Below are 6,000 nucleotides of genomic sequence, written 5' to 3' on the forward strand. Positions count from 1 at the left end.
ACTAAATATAAATTGATTACTATATTATGCATGTATCAGTCTAGATCACCATAAAATATGGCTCCGACACGCGGACACTGCATGGGACTGAAAATATACACAATTGAATAAAAACAATAAACACAAGACACATATATAATAAAGAAATTAAGTTAAAAACTACTAATAAAAAAATAAAATGATAACTACATTATGTATATATCAGTCTAGATCACCATAAAATATGGCTACGACACGCGGACACATTTGAAACCAACAGCTAGATAAACATGACTACTATGCAGGTAGAACAGTTTGTTAAAGCACCATCCCTGGATGTTCTTTTCTAGTTAGTAAGAAGGATTTACTTTTATTGGGTAAACATTTAAGCCTAACTATCAAAACTAATTTGAGGAAAGCTGAAATTAGGAATTTAATTTATAAGATATTTTGTTGACAATGGCAAATTCGACTCTACTGCATTTATTAGATAGTATAGATGAAACAGTCAGCTCAGAAATTCAAATTAGACAAATGGAACTTGAACATGAAATGAAACTAAGACAAATGGAAATAGACAAAGAGAAAGAAATGAAAGAGATGGCGTTGAGAGTAAAAGAAAAAGACAAAGAAAGAGAGTTAAGAGAAAAAGAGATCGAGAGAGATCATATGTTAGAACTAGAGACGCATTGAAACATAATAATTCTATTTTTCCTAATATATTTAGAAGTTTAATCATTGTACTTTATAAAGCTGTTTTAATTTTACAATAGAGAAAAATTATCGCATACACAGAGATTTTAATTTTTTCCCTATTTCCTTAATTTTTATGAGTTTCTAGAGATGGCTATAGGACAATGACGTTATGATTTTGAACCACTCTAGGACGATTCCTTACCACTGGACACATCCTTAATTAGATGCTGTGGATTCAGAAGATGAGCTGTCCTCTACTTACCATGAGGTAAGCCAAGGGACGAAGCGTGGAAACCTCAAACTAGTTCATAGCAAAGGATTTAGCTACACTGTCTTGGTAAGTTACATAATGTATAATTCAATGGATAAAAACAATTGGATCAATAAACAACTTAATCATGTATGTATCCATTTTTTTATTTTTAACACGCCTAAACAAAAGACGGTTTGGTGTCAATTTTTACACCTGATATTTATAGTAATAATAATATATTAATAATGATATAAAAATAAAAATCATCTTTATACATCAAAATTTAGTTACGATACATAATATATTTTTTGCTGTAGAAATCCAGAAGTACCAACACTATGGTATTTTGGCGTTGCATCAAAAGGGGTAAACAACTGAATTGTCCAGTCACAATCATTCAGCAAGGGAACATCTACTCAGAGGGAAAGAAACAACAAATTTATCCTGGTGAACCTGGTATTTTAACTTCAGTTATTTCAGGCTATTTCCAAAGCCAAGGAGAACGTATTCACCGTATCGGCACCCCGAATCGCTTCCCACGTTATCCAGGATCTTGCGGACACTATTCAGCCGGAACATAGCAGACCGAAAGTCCAGAACATCATTAGATTCATCAACAGAATGCGACAGTCCATGCGACCGAAAGACCCCGACAGATTTAATTTCCAGATATGACACAAATAAAAATCGATTTTCAAGTGAGATAATTTAAATCAACATTTAACATTTTATCAGTAAAGTAGCAGTAATGTAATGATTGATTAAAACGGGTAATAGTGAAGATATCTAAGTGTTGACAAAAACGTTTTCATGACTTGTATATGCTGAAAAGATATGTTTTCAATACATGATTCTCATATCTAGATATCTATTTTGTAGCCTTCACACAGCTCTTCAGCATCCATGGCTTTGTAAGATCAGGGTCCAGCATGAAGCAAATACCACTGGCATTCTGCTTCATGTCTGGAAATTCAACAACGATACCCAGGCTGCAAGATTCAGGGATGTATTTTCCACCGGGCACAAGCTGTCTTCAGAAAGGTCCAAGAACTTGGCCTTCAAATATGTTGATTGCTCGGTATAGTAAAAACAATCATGTTGATAAATTATCATTGTATTAAAATAATTAAGATGATAATTTGATAATTTAAACTTTGTGCGCCAGTTGATGACACTGCCATTCTTCCAGAGGAGCAGATTGCAGATACTTTCATGTACCTCAACCGAAGGGTGACCTCACCAGCTGTTGAACATCCAATGGACTACATCGAGCGTACATGGATCAGTAGCAGGTAAGCTAAATATAACTATGATTTGCATATCATGTCATATTTTTTGTTATAGTTAGATAGTTTGCTATTTATTATCAGTATGTAACAGACCTATTTCTGATTATGCATTGTAATATATCATAATAAGAAGAAAAAGAATGACAAAAGAAATTGTATTAGTTTCGTCTTTATTTCTTTCAGGACATTCCCAATCCGCTCTTGGTCCGTGTAGATGTCTTCGGTGCGTACTAACAACGACGTCGAGGGATGGCACAACCGGCTCAACAGCAGAGTGAACATCATAGGACCTGTTTCTTTCTACCTTCTGATTCAGGAACTGTACAGAAAAGCTAGTGCCATCCCTCTGAACTGCAAGATGGTAAGCGAGGGGAAGCTTGCCAGATACCAGCGTAAGAGGACCAGGGATGCATAACGAGAGATCTTCGCCATATGGAGGAGTTACAGCACTGGGGACATCTCAACATCCCAACTCACGAGGAAGGTTGCCAGACTCCAAAATTAGATTTGTGATGTTGGACAATTCTATAGGATAAACATAGTCTAGTGCTGGACATTTCATTTTAGTTTTTGTTGGATGCTTTTCATATATACATGTACGGGATAAACAGTTTAGTGCTGGACATTTCATTCTAGTATAAGTTTTTGTTTGAGGTTTTTCATATAAACATGTACGGGATGACATTTTTTAGTATAAGTTTTTGTTGGAGGTTTATCATATATACATGTATGGGATCAACAGTCTAGTGCTGGACATTTCATTTTAGTATAAGTTTTTGTTTGGGGTTATTATATTTACATGTATGGGATCAACAGTCTAGTGCTGGACATTTCATTTTAGTAGTACGGGATAAACATAGTCTTGCTTTAGTATAAATTTTTGTTTGGGGTTATCATATACATGTGTGGTTTGTTTTCTTAGCTCTTGTATTATATCATGTTAACGTAGAGTAAGTTAAATATCCTGCCACGTTATGAATTGTGTAAGCACGTGTAATCATACGAAGCAAAAGATTAAAATCAAACTGATTTGCACCATCGAGGTTTTAACAACAGATAAATAAAACGATTTATAGTTTTATATCGGGGAAAAAAACAGATATATGCTTCAGCAGACGGAACTCTTTTTTATTTATATGATCATCTATAAATTGGCGGGAATTTCCGCCATTTCGAGTAGCTGTTTCAAACGCCTGTCGTAGCCAAATGATATAATTCAATTTTAGTCTTATAAATGCCATAAACACTAAAAAGGGTAAATTTTGAGCTATGAAAATAATAGTTCAGAATGTAAATATAAGGATTAAAGTCTCTTTCTGGTAGTTCTATCGAAGGATAAAGTCGAGTAGGGTATCCATATTTGCTTCATGGACCGCTTCGCGGTCCATTCCAAATACCGATACCCTATTCAACTTTATCCTTCGATAAAACCACCAGGAAGAGACTTTAATCCTTAAATGATACATCTATTGACCAAGCTGATAAACCTGCAAAAATAATGACAGTATTTATACTTTAGTAGTGCTTGTTACATGAATATCTTAATTCTTATTTTAATTACAAAATGACCGCCATTTTGAAATTCCAGATGGCCGTTTAAATTAAAGTTGTTTCCGAATTTCTCTCTGTAAGTGACCGAGCAAAAAATAAAGTTAACATTCTTAAAGGGACAATTCACTCAGGCTAATTCTTTTACATTACCAGGAAGCAAATTATGGCATAAATGTATTGTTCTACATTTCTTATTTTTGATACTAATTGTTATTGATAATTAGGATCATTCTAGTAGTGTTTAACTTCATGTAGACCGCCATTTTGAATTCCAAGATGGCCGCCAAATTTACTGCATGTACCTATATCTATATAGCTTGGATGTCTACCGCCTCTGACATAACCCCTTGTGGTAAGTCTATTAATTTGAAAGTAGTGGCACTAGAATCAACCACAAACAAGTCCTTGCGAAGATATGCATAAGTAACTCTACGTCAAACAAATGTCAGCTGAACCTCCGAGCTAGAACTCCTAATCTCATTACTGGAGACGAAGGTGGCGAAGGCAAGACAGATGATGGTGTTGAATTAAGAACAGATATGAAGCGCTATGCTAGCAGTGCAGTATATGCAAACTAAATCCACCTTAAACGCATAGCCACCGTCAGTAAAAGCATGCATACGGCACCAAGGACTGAGTGAAAATATATTGCAGTGATGGAGAAAAGAAGAACAATAAGCCTTCAATCTAAGTGCAAACAATGGATATGATGAGTGTATAAACAATATGAAGGACAACACAGACAGCAAACTAACTTAGTCAGATATTGGTCATTTGGAACCTTGCCGAATTTAGTTCTGGTTGACGTCTATATATGACAAAAAGTGGGACCGATAGTGCAGGCTACTGATTAAGCCACCAAGAACTCTTGCGCTTTCTACAATCCCAGCTCCTTAAAGAAAGTATAGCGTTTGCCATGAGAATGTGCTAAGTAAATTCGCAGATATCTTAAAAAGAGAAAAAACCCAAACCCAAAGAAGCCCTAGCCACTAAAAGTCTGTATGATCTGAAGAAGGAATTTAAACATACAGATGAGAAATAAGGTGGATTGTGTTCTCAGACACCTTAAGGTGAAATGTGTGTCTAGATGTTCTCCAGTGGTTATGGATGACTTGACAGTTCCATAGGAGTTACGCTATGAGGAAGGATTTGAAAGGAGGAAGACGAAGTATTAAGGTTTGGTAGAAGATACCAATACCCTAGAATGTTGGAATGGGTGAAGAGGTGTTTCTGTTTCCTGCATGTTCAACTTAAAAGCTATTGCAAACATTGAAAGTAATAGGCAGTGACAAGAAATCAACTGTTAAAAACAGAACAGAAGTTGCCCTTTTGATCGCAGTAGAAGTGACAAGGCTGGAGTTTGGTGTTATCACCAAATGGGCGGTGATTTGGTCAATCACTGTTGTCTTGCGACTTTGAGGATGTTCCAGTTGAGCATTCTATAAAGCCCATGAAAGATAATCCTCTGATGACGCCTGCAGAGTTGAAATTCAAGGAATGTCATATATCAACATTTTCAGAGTGGCAACTTAATTCTTTGCTCGATCACCTAAAGAGTGAAATACGGAAACAACTTTAATCTAAACGGCCATCTCAGATTTCAAAATGGCGGTCATGTTGAAACTAAAATAAGAATAAATAATTTTATGTATCAAACACTACAAAAACATAACTAATCTCACTTTATTTGCTTAAAGTCAGTTTAGCCATTTAAATGCGTTTTATATAAAGATATAGCTCGCAAAGTTGGCGGCCATCTTGAAATAGTGTAACACTACCAGAATGTTCCTTAGTATCAATAATATCTGGTATAGAAGGTGGGTTATGGGTCACAGAAGATGGTTTTTGGCTATCATTTTGAAAACCAATATGGCAGCCGCTTGAAGCCGTCATTTTTTTGGGGGTCCTTTTTTCCTGAAACCTTATGTCCCGAAGAAGCCATGTGCAAAGTTTCATGCTTTCGTCAAACTTTAAACGATTTAGCCGAAAAATCGACCTTAGGCTCTCCACTGTATTGGTTTTTTGTCAATATAGCGTTTACGTTTGAATGGTGGATATAACCATCCATAGTTACTTGGCTCGCTGACAAAAGAAGATGTATATGCATATTTTGTCAGTACCTATGAACCATCTACCCAGGTCACACAGTCAGGTACATTATATATGTATCGGTAGTGTCATCAGCTCATCAAGGCGGATCTTAAACTGTGACGCAACTGAACCCTGAACCAC

The 6,000-nt window shown here is 35.8% G+C and overlaps 1 pseudogene; it reads left to right on the forward strand.

Moving 5' to 3' along the window:
• The first annotated feature begins 513 nt into the window (after positions 1-513).
• On the forward strand, positions 514-2,839 carry LOC138334623 (uncharacterized; annotated as a pseudogene).
• The last annotated feature ends 3,161 nt before the right edge of the window (positions 2,840-6,000 follow it).

This window comes from Argopecten irradians, chromosome 1 (genome assembly GCF_041381155.1).
Source record: "Argopecten irradians isolate NY chromosome 1, Ai_NY, whole genome shotgun sequence".
Classification (NCBI taxonomy): Eukaryota; Metazoa; Mollusca; class Bivalvia; order Pectinida; family Pectinidae; genus Argopecten; species Argopecten irradians.